The sequence below is a fragment of the Halyomorpha halys genome, unplaced genomic scaffold, assembly GCF_000696795.3.
Source record: "Halyomorpha halys isolate HHAL.00 unplaced genomic scaffold, Hhal_1.1 Scaffold45.1, whole genome shotgun sequence".
In the NCBI taxonomy this organism is placed as follows: domain Eukaryota; kingdom Metazoa; phylum Arthropoda; class Insecta; order Hemiptera; family Pentatomidae; genus Halyomorpha; species Halyomorpha halys.
In genome coordinates this window covers 410,323-422,566 of record NW_027113993.1, presented here as the reverse complement: position 1 = coordinate 422,566, position 12,244 = coordinate 410,323, and the positions used below count along the sequence as shown (strand labels likewise).

At 28.0% G+C, this 12,244-nt stretch overlaps 1 protein-coding gene across 3 annotated transcripts in view; it reads left to right on the top strand.

Annotated features, from left to right (window-relative positions):
• Positions 1–12,244, top strand: part of LOC106689194 (facilitated trehalose transporter Tret1) — a 127,940-nt gene that overhangs the window by 75,436 nt on the left and 40,260 nt on the right. For 2 of the 3 annotated variants that reach the window (XM_067051233.1, XM_067051234.1), the window contains exon 2: positions 609–686. The gene's annotated coding sequence lies outside the window, so the exon portion shown is untranslated. Of the gene's footprint in view, positions 1–608; positions 687–5,561; positions 5,684–12,244 lie in introns of those variants that run through there. The other variant, XM_014434081.2, reaches the window with a different exon arrangement.

Here is a 12,244-nt window from a genome sequence, read left to right as displayed (position 1 = left end):
GATACAATCAAAGGCAATAAGTATTAGAGATCTAATAACTATTCATTCATACTATGTGAACAGGAAAAAATAATAATAATAATTAAAATGATAAAATAATAATGATAAGGAAATGTTACAGCTATAAAAAAAAGAAAGAAACAATAACAATACAAGTTACAAAATAGCAAAATAATATGAACACGATAACTAAAGTCCGCTCAATAGCCGCGGTTGGAAAATATCATTAGTTTTGTTGTTTTTTTCGAAATAGTGTGCATGGTCAAATTGCATATATTTATCAATACATCTAAAAACATATTCAAAATGTGACTGTAAGTACGTATGTATATTTATATATTTTCCTTAACACTTCATATTGTCATTAGTAAATGTAAGAACGAAGAAAATAATTAGAGAATATTTGTAATTTTAAGGACTAGTCAAAACCGTATATTTTTTAATGCATTAAAATGCATACACATGGCATTATAAATATATATTGACACGTCTGAATATGTTGTTTACAGACGTTATTATACTTTTAATATTATGCACATAAAACTATTATTCAATAAATGTAATTTAATGAAGCACGGTTTATAATCGTCTTTTCAACTTTGTTTCAGGATAAAAATACTGACATTTGACTGATCAAACAGTTTCCTGGAGTCTGTCGAGATACTATTTTGATATTTGTATTTTGAGTAAGTACATGCATATGTATTAAGTATGCTTACAAATATATTTTTTTTTTTATGATGCTTATTAATTAAGGAACTGGATAGCACAGTGAATAAGGCGCTGTTACTAACTCCCGGATCCGGGTTCTAATCCGGCTGTGGTAGATAATTATTTATTCTGTTACTGTTGCCTTGAGTCAACCCTGTGGGTTCGAGAGCCCGGGAACACACCCATCCTCCATAAAGTGGGTGTCCTTAATTAGAGCAAAAACCTGGCAGTTGAACGCGAGAATGAGCGTTTTCCTATATTGGTATTCTCGTTAATACTAGGAATCCTTAGGTTAAAGATTTATTGCTACCATTTAAATATTATTATAATTTACTACTGCGTAATTTGATCCATTGATTAAAATGGGAAGAGGAAATAGGAGATACTGTACTACCTTCCTGGTTGATGAAGACCGGATTACGAATGCCTCTCTGGTGTGACCTTTCATCGACAAATACCCTTCTTGAAGACAGATCAGATGCCATCTATATAGACAAGGGTACATGGATCACTGGTAGTAAGATTGATCAAGCTTCATAGTAATCATCTTTTATATTTTACAATTATAAGGAGGCAACTAAAAGTATGATCCTACGGATTTGTCCGTTGTCGAGGGGTGTCCGGTTTGAAGCGTATTTTCTTTTCGAAATTGAATACATGCACGCATGAATAAAAACAAGTTTACTAATTTGGGTGAACCAAATTAAAAAAAAAAATAATAAATGAATATGAAGTAAACTGGATAATAGTAAAGATAAAATAATATACGCACATTTCAAATGAACTGTGAGCATCATATATGGATGCATAATAATAGTGAAGTAAGTGAAAAATTGAAATTAAGAAAATTAAAACAAATCAATCAAATCAACAAAGTACTTTTTCAAAATCAAATCAAAGTAAATCATATAGAACAGAATCATACATATTTAGATAGATTTATTTATTGATAGATATTACAATCTGCCAAACAGTTGTGGGCAATAGGTAATAGTGATGAATGATCTCATACATACTAAAATAAAAAAATAAATAAATAAATAAAAAATAAATAAAAAAATAAAGAAAAAAATAAATAATAAAATAAAAAAAATAAATAATACTAAAAAAAAAACTCTCCATACATATATAAAGCCATACATATATAAACCCGTTGAGGACAATTTTAAGAATTTTAGTTTGGATTCATGGCCAGAAATGGAAAATTTTTAAAATCGTACCCGATCAAAACTTTTATTTACTCTTGAGCATAAATCCTTATATATATTTTATTTTATACCAGATCGGCCTGGTGGGCCTTACAGGGTTGATATAACCGTTATATTATATATATATTTTTTTTAACAGTTGATTATGGGGGGGGGGTATAGTCTCGTATAAAAGACACCCCTAACTATAAACAATGTTATTATTAAAAAGAAGAAAAAAAAATTAAATAAATAGATAAGAATAATGCTTCTTAATAAAAGAGGAAAGTAAAATTAATAGAAAAATATAATGATATTGGTACAATTAAATAAAAAAAACAATTGAAATCCTTCATTAGACTAAAAATACTACTTATTAAAATAAAAATGAATAATTTCTTTGTTGTTGATAACGGAATTACTTCAAGATAATTTCTTTTTTAGATTAAATATGATTTTATAATTTTCAACATTTTGTAACAATCTGTTTAGAGGGGTATATTTATATCTCGGTGACGAATTTCTGGATACCCGTTAGAGGGGTATCCATCGCATAGAGGTAGAAATTCCCTATTTCTCAGACCATGACGTTTGAAATTTGTTGGGAGAGATCTCCGTTGGTGAGAGGTGTCCGTTACATGAGGTTACAGTCTATTTTGAAAAAGAATATTTAACAAAAGTTAGATAAAATTAATCCCACACACCCCTACAAAAAAACACTGAGATACAACTTCTTGATAACTTGCCAAACTCTTCTTGAGAGATTAAGTCTGTTACAGTGCTCATTCAGCCTCGTAAAAATAGACGTTCAAAATAAATAAAAAAGTAGCGGTCCCGTTTTGAATGTCCTCTTTCTTGATCAACCCCTCTTAAAAATAAGCGTCTGACATAAATCAGTCGATGAATCATAGGAATTTCACCTCAGCATCGTTCGTCAAGCACGAAATTTTGTTGTTTAATTTATTACATTTCGTCTAACTTAAATGTAATAAATATAAAGGGTAATTATGATTAATTTATTTTCCAATTACTAATTATTATCTATTATCATAGTATCCATTTTTTATAGATAACTCAAAAGGAAAAGTAAGTATTGCCATAATGATATTAAATTATCGATATGCACGATAACATAATATTTTGTAATTGGAAAAACTGAGCCCATTATTATTTGGAGATTGTATTTTGGTTACAAGATATCCTAAATATTAATATTATTTTCTTACACACCGTAATTAATGGTTTATCTATTATAGTAATAATTAATGGTACATCTGCTGTGCTTACGTCAATCTCAAAGGTTTGTATACCCAACTAGGTAGTTGGGATTGCTTGGATTCTTTTCGTGGGACAACTATGAAATAAAATATCAATGGACCCATTCGGGAATTGACCCTCACAATTCCTCAACGAAAGCCCAGACAATTTCGCCGAAAAATACTCATCCAGCAAGACCTCTCTTTGGCGGTCTAAATATTCCAAGAGTCAGGAGGAAAAAAATCAGTTATTTTACCCTAATTTTTTATTATTTTAATGAAAACTATAAGCAGTTAAGAGTCAAAATTCATGACTCTGCCAACCATAGTTAGTGGAAAAAAAGTCTCTCTTTCAAAACATAAAAAAAATAAGTCATTCCGAGCTCCATATTTTTATTATTTATTTATTTAATGTCAGATCGGTCTGGTGGGCATTACACGGTTTATAAAACCGTTAAATTTATGTTTTGAATTATGGAGGGGTATAGTCTCGTACAAAAAGACCTATAACTATAAACAACGTTATAGTTAAAAGAAAATAAGATAAAATAAATAGACAAAAATAATGCTTTCTATATCTTTAAAACTACCTTCAACTATAGAAATCCTAATAAAACATCTTTTTTTTTTTAATATTTATTTATTGCTATTTACAATTGTACATTATAATACATTTAGTAAATCTGATCTAAGTTAAATTGGAGTGTTACAGGCGTGTAGAGAAACTACCCATTGGTAGCACTCTAATGACATTTTACATTAGCTGGTCTCGTGGCCATCTTCTTTTCAGGTGCCTCGGAGGATTGTCAGGAATGGAAGAGGATGCAAGATTGGAAACTAGGGGGTTTGAGTGGTTAGAGAGTTTATAATGGAAGGAGTGATATCTGGTTCGGGCTAGATCGGTTACATAGGGAACATTAAGTTCTTTATGTATGATTTTATTTGTGACAAAGTAAGGAGCATAAATAAATTGGCTTTACTATGATCCCTAATAGAATTGTTCAACACGTTCAATAGTTTCCGAGATATACCTTTCAAAAACCATCAGACGTACAAATGTCTATAAGCACTCAAATTAAAGCTAATTTAATGTAAAATAAAGTAGTTTATAACCTGTATCTTCGTAGAAGTAGCAGTTTTCATGATGTTCACCAAGATAAATTCACAAAATTCTGGTCTCTATAATTCAGAAGGCAACACGGCCCTAGTGCACCTTTGGGTCAGTTCCAAAAATTTCCACCCCAAAACCGGGGGATCTCAACAATTACAATTTCTGTACAATTATTTGTAGTGTTAATATAAAAACACCTTTATTATCAAAGAAAAGCTAAATTTCAACTTTACAATGATTAAATTTGAAAATGAAAATATTTTCATGGTTAATTTTGTACATATACTTGTGGCGGTGGCCTATCTCGCGATATTTTATGATAACTATATCTCAGGAACCATCAGACGTACAGATGTCTGTTAGCACTCAATTAAAACGGGTTGAATGTATTATGCGGTATTTTTTATTTTATATTAGTATTCATAGGAGTCGTAATTTCCATGAAAGTTGCCAAAATAAATTCACAAAATGTTGATTTCCCGTGTGTAGACTTGGTAAAAACTGAATCATTTTTTTAAAAGAAAATAATCCACATTTTTTTTTTTAGTATTTCTAGATGTTGTACGTTAAAAAGTAATCTATATAGTGGCTGAGATAAAGGTAAAAATGTTTAAAATTGACCAACATAGGGCTAAAATGTTAGGAATGTCAGAATAAGTAAGTTCATAAATTGGGTTTTTTCCTAATTTCTTTAGTTGGGAGAGCTACCAAATATGGTAATTTGATATGAATAGGATGATTTCACTTCAAATTACCTAAGATTAATCTCTAATAATGCACGTGCTAAGTCGAATAAGCATTTACTACAACTTATATAATAAAATAATTGAGGAATTTTACATAAAACATTAACGAATCCACTTTTCAAAAGTAAAGGTTTTTTGACCAATTAAAATTTTTATACCGGAAACTTTTTCAGTTTATTTCAAAATTTAAATTTTCACTTGTCATATAGATGTTGAAAATCAAAACTTTCCAATTTAAAAAATAAATTATCTACATATGATTTCCTCATATTATTTCTTTTATAATATTCGAAAAGTGGATAAACTGGTGGACATTTAAAAAAAAAACTCCTTAAATATTTTTAAAATATGTTTTTATTATTACATATAAAACATTTGTGAAATTAAAGTGGTTGATTATTTTCTTAATCTTTTTGATTAATATTGTAAATTATTTGATAGTTTTAATGAATATTTACCCGTCCAAAAATCCCTTATGACTCTTAGTCGATCTTCAAAGGAGATATTACCCCATTTTGAGTGTAATATTATCAATATCGGAACTTAAATAATCGATAGTACTGGGTGATTATATCGTCTTAGCGCCGCGTGCTCCCCTCCATGTGTATTTGTACTTCAGTTCACGGGTAGACCTCAAGGAGTAACCATCTCTCGCCTCATATTTGACAATTGGTAAATTATTTTACGATAATAAATTATAATTAATTATTTTAAAAATTAAAATATTGTATTTAATATTTAGGCCATCATTTAAGTATCTAAAAGTCATTCTTATGAAGTGATTATAGTGTAGTGTTAATATTTGACGTGATATTATATGATTGTTATAGTTTTCTAATGTATTACAAATAAATAATATTAATAATAGTGAATTAAGCATAAATTTAGGTTTTTGATTCAATTGATCATTCTTTCATTCCATACAATGAGTATTATAAGATCACAGGTCAGAACAACAACAACTGTTAGTGCCAAAGCTAGAAGGAATCAAAGTTCCCCACAATATTATACTCGTTGGCCACATAGAATATTTTTTTTTTTGTCTCAAATCAACATTTTATTTCCCGTTGGAATAATCATTTTACATATCGATCAAAATAGATAGAAAAAACACTTTATAAAAAATATGTGGCCAACTTCATTGGGTTGCCTCACATAGCGTACTTTTGACTAGTAAAGCACAATTTGTTTAATACTATTGATATAAATTTTCACAGATAATTTTTTTTAAATTGTTACATTATAAAAATTTGCAATGTACTAAAGTCCTACATGATTTTTGTTATCCAATTTATTATTTCTTCCCTTACACATTTTAATTTTTTTGTCTTGGTTTTATATGGTTCTTTAAATGTGTTTAATTTTTCCTTTATTTCAATTCTAAAAAAATTCTCTCATTTTTCCATCAAACATAAAAGTAAATTCATAAAACATAAAAGTCAAAATTATAAAAATTAATTAAATATTCCAAATATAGTAAACAAATATATACATACATAAAATCCAAGATGATCGACCACATTTACTATCTATTAATATTTTTAAAAAAACACTCTAATACATGCATACAAAGATTAAAATAAAATAAATAAGTATATTAAACTAAAATTAATAAATATAAAATTAATAATTATAAAAAGATACCAAATATAATAAAAGGAATCGATAAATATAAAAAGTAATAAATATATATATTCAATATAAAGGTAATGTATATATAAAAGTAAAAAATATTACTTGAGAAAAAACTTTTTGTATCACATTAAATCCACAATGTTTTATCATAACACTATATAATAATAAACATTTTTATAACAGTTTCATTTCATGAATATTTATACGTATATTTCCTATATTTGTAATGTTTCGGTTCTAATTCTAAATGATATTTTTTTAAAAATAATCCTCTTCATCACAGTCATATTATTAAAATATATTTTTATGTATACAATTTATGGGATTATTTTATACTTTTTTTTTTTATTTGTTTTTCTTTATTCCCTTTTATAAAAGGGGAAATCAATATTATTCACAATATTCATTTTGAAAACCAATATTATGGTTAAAATATTTTTTTTTTTCATATTAGGGCAAACTGTATTACTCTTTTAAATTAAAAAAAAAACAATACTACAAAAAAAATTGTTTACAGTAAAAAATAATAATTGTATTCAACAAAATACAAAACTATCATATACTTATTGATTGACCAAACGCCTTGTTGTTACTAAAAGTTAACTAGTGATATTTTAAAAAAACTTTGTTATTAAAAATAAAATTTATTGTAGTGTAAGTGGATACACAACGCTACTTCAGGCCGGGTCGAAGGCCTCCGTTCAGCGTGACAAAGTATTGCGGTTGACAAGCTCATCAGCGATTGTCGCGAATAATCAAACGTGGATCCTTCGTACGGATTGATAAAAATTTAAAACTTCAAATAAATTAATTTATATTAACTTTGCTGAAATATATTACCTGGAAAATTCGATATTAAAAAATTACTCAATGAATCCAGATTATCGCTTTGGAAACTTAAATATCGAAAAACTATATATATGATGCGGTAAACTTGTTCATCATTAAAAGAACTCAAAAAGGAGGTTCTCATATTTTATTTTTTCTTGTAGGTATGGCAATAATTAGAGCTTTGTAACACAGCTCTTGTTATAGACAAGAGGAAAAAAATTCTGTGGTTGACTTGTTGTAAATGTTTAACTTATTTTGTTTTTAATTTCTTCTTACTTATTATATGTTAAATTACGTAATCATTGTAACTAGTATTTTATCTATTCCTATCGTAAGCGCCAAATTTGTTAAGAAAATAAAGTGGAATCCACAGATGTGGGATCACTGATTTCACTGAAATATGTTTTTATATTACTAAATCGAAAAATCGTGGACTGGAGGTTTCACGCCATTTTTCTATTTCAGGCGCTTTTTAAATATTGATCGATTAAATCTTAAGTTTCCTCTTTCAGTTTTAAGCAAATATTTCTATATTCAGTCTGGCCGGGAAGGATTGCTTTTTTTTGTGTTATGATCTCTTGTGAGATTGTGACAAGTCATAGATCGACCAACCTACTCGCTATAATTGTCTGTTTGAAAAGTCAGACAAGTAAGGCTACCTCACAGGGCATGAGTGGAGGGTTTCACGCCATTTTGCAATTTCAGGCGCTTTATATATTATAGGCTTACTTTCATAATCATAGATAAATCAAGTAGGTAAATCAGTAAAAGAAAAAACCAAAAACATTTCTAATATATGATGTTGGTCCGACTTATGCGATTCCACATATATTTTTCGATTGTAATAATCATACCGATTGTTCACTTCACAGTAGTGGATAAGAGAAGATTTAAGATTGGCATCATTGCGATTCTTGTATTAAATTTGGAGGAGTAAATTAAATTGAAAAAATTAAGATTATTAAACTTTTTACCTTGTATTTATTTAATCTCGGTTTAAAATTCAGTTATAAGAAAACAACTTCTCTGATATTAAATAATTCCTATTGAGGTTTAAATGTCATCATATTATCTGACTTTTCTACTTTTAAAATATGAAGTGATATGATAGTAATAAGTGGTTTTATAGTCTACGTGACAAATTGTATGAGGCATCGAGGGCAAGAGTAACAAAGAACTTTATTGATAGTACTCGATCTTTTCATTTCCTGGTCTATTTTGCTCCGTTTGCACCATGAATATTTCTTTTGAAATGTCCAGCGTAAATTTTATTGTGAGTGCTGCCTAAGTATTAATGGCTGCATACACTACATGCTATATATCTTATCTATTTGTCAGATATGCTTCTATTAAAGCAAAGGACTGAGTGGCATGACTTGAAAAACATGTTATAGCTTCGACTTAAGGATTACCATCATTACTTTATTTTTATGACTTATTAATAAATGGATAATTTTTCCAGAAAGTCTCAATCCGATTACAACTATTTAAGAAAATTAGAATCCGTAATAATTATTTTTAAAAATTCATTAATTAACATTTGGACGCATGTTTAAATTTTTATGTAAATCATACATGGAAATATTCAGTCATTGAAATAAAAAAATTAGGTAAATGTCACGGTGAATGAATGACACTGAAATATTTTTTGGGGATTTGTCATTTTTTCATATTCGTCATTCATTCACAAGTTATGTCGAATTATAAACACAAGTATATTGTGGGAAAATGGCAGTAATTTTGTCAATTTTAAAATTGATATGCATTTTGACATTTCAGCCTCTCATACCCAACAATTGACTATAATTATGCATTATAATATAAAAAAATTAACCTGTACTGCTGCAAGGGGAGTCAGGGTTCAGTATTTTGCAAGGAACTACTGATTTACTAAATTACCTACCAACGGTTGTTCAAGCAGGTAATTTGGTCAGAATCACACTCAACCGCTAGATTTTTCCCTATTAGAGTGTAAATGTGACTAGAGACTATATTATTTAATCATTATGTTATTTTATTTATTGTTCATACAGATAGTTTGATTATGTTCATTTTGTTTATTCTTCTGTTTGTATATATTTTAAGAGAGTTTTTTTTTAATTAATTAATTTATTAAATAAATCAAACATTAGTATCCAATTCTGTCTCAACACTTTATTTTTCACTAGTCCAACGTTTCGGCCATTCTAGCCATCTTCAAGAACATCTTCAATACAAAGTCTTCCTCACATTAATTTAAAATTTCTTTTGCAGGTTATTCTGCCCAGGTCATTTTCTTTATTATAAGTTCAAAACCTATTTATTTAAAATTTAAAAACATTAACATTTAATTTATTAATAAATAAGTTTTGAACTTATAATAAAGAAAATGACCTGGGCAGAATAGCCTGCAAAAGAAATTTTAAATTAATGTGAGGAAGAGTTTGTATTGAAGATGTCCTCGAAGATGGCTAGAATGGCCGAAACGTTGGACGAGTGAAAAATAAAGTGTTGAGACAGAATTGGATACTAATTTTTGATTTATTTAATAAATAATTACCTTGTCTCAAAAAAAAAATTTGAAATAATATAATTAATTAATTTAATTTATTTTATTTTAGTATGTATGAGATCATTCATCACTATTACCTATTGTCCACAACTGTGTGGCAGATTGTAATATCTATCAATAAATAAAAGATTATCAAAGATAAAAAAAAAGATTTTTCCCTAATTAAAGTTATGACTCTCGGCTACAAATAAATAATTATCTGCCACAGCCAGATTCGAACCCGTTCCTTGGAGTTAGTAGCACAATGCTTTACCACTGAGGCACCCTGCTCCCTTATTAAAATAATGTTATAAATTAATTTATAATTATTTCCCCTAAGATGATATGAAAATTATTTTTTATTACTTTATAATTTCTTTATTATATTTTTTGAATTTTAAAGTTTTCTCCTATTTGTCACACATCCGTTGTAAAATTTCACTATTGAATATAATAAATTAAAATGATATTACTATAATTTTTAAAGAATTATTTTATCAACACTTTCCCTTTTCACAACTGAGGCACTTAAGATTAGAGTTTATCCTTTGCACTGTTTATCTTGTTGTTACTTAATATCCTTTATCTCTTCACCTCTTACATTTTTTAGTCTTACTCTTTAGTTCATTAATTAAAGTTGTTACTGAAGAAGGGCATTCGTTATCAAATTTTTTTTATTTATTTTTTTTAAGGTTGTTTTTTTAAGATCCTTTATAAGCACTTTTTCTTTCAAAATTTTCATATTTGTTTCATTATTTATAAAGTTGGTAGCATTGTTGAAATAAAAAACACCTTTTGTTCATATTTATCCCAATGAATGTTATGAAGGTTATTCCAATTCTCAGTCCAATCCCGTACTTCCAGGTCCCAATTATCTGACATCTACCCTCCACCCTCACTGAACTACTGTGTTTGATAAATCATTTTTATCAAAGCTGCATATCTCTGGAACTCCATTCCCTCTAACATACGTCATGTACCGACCATTCTCTCGTTTAAAACCCTTTTATTTAACTACCTTTTACTTCGCCAATCTAATACAATATTATAATAGTACAAATATTTTGTAACTAATTTTTTATTTTGGTTTTTATGTATTTAGTCAGTTCGTTTTTTTATTTATTTATTTTCTTCTTCTCTGAATATAAGGTATAATTTGATATGCCAATATATGTTACTATGAAATTAAAATTACCTTTGTAATTGTTAGTCCTGAATAATAAACTATTTTTTATTTCATTTCATGAAGGATTAAGGGTGCAGTACTTTGTGAGAAAGTACTATGAATATTATATATATTTATTAAATCATATCATAACATATATTATGTTCAAATAAAAACTTATCACAGTTTTATTCTACTCGTGAACACATTACAATTCTATAACATCTCGACCTATTGGCCACTTTTAAACATTTTCATATTTACTCTACTCACAATAATAATAACAATTTCCAAATATAAAACTTTTGAAAAGAATAGTTATATTTTATTCAAAATTATGCTTATTCTCAACTGTTTTTTTACTGAGGTCATTTTATTAACCTCCAGAACAACACTATGTAAATTGTCACTTTTTCCTCGTCTAATAATATTCCACATTATACCAATTTAATTTTCCAAGTAAAATCCTTGATGCACCTTATTACGTTACAAATAAACTCATTCACAAAGACCTTAACATCCCATTCGTTGCAGATTTGCCCCATAAGAGATATGCGTCTTTGCATTCCAAAGTTCTTACCCACCCTAACCCATTAGTTCTTAATCTCTCATCCTTAGCAATCACTGTTAATCCTCCGAGGCGTCTGAAAAGAAGATGGCTGCGGGACCTTCTAATTTAAATTAATGCTTGGGGTGGTTCCTTCCCAAGATTTTCTAGTGTAAATGAAACATTCCACATATTTACTTATTATATTTATTATTTTGTACAGATGTAAATTACATTAAATAAATACATTTTTTTTTCTAAGTTGCTGTTTTACTCTCAGTAAAACCAGCTTGAAATAAGAATAATTTTTTTAAATATTACGAAAACTTCCAAGAGTTTTGTATTTAAAAACAGTTTTTTATATTGCGACTGGGATGAAAATAAAAATGTTAAAAAATGATCAATAGAAAAGGCCGAAACGTTACAAAAATGTAAAATGTACATATATAAAGTGTTAGCCACTGGGTTAATTATAGTACAAAAGCCGGGAAGAAAAAAAAGGCAGTTATCTCTCCCCAAGTTTTG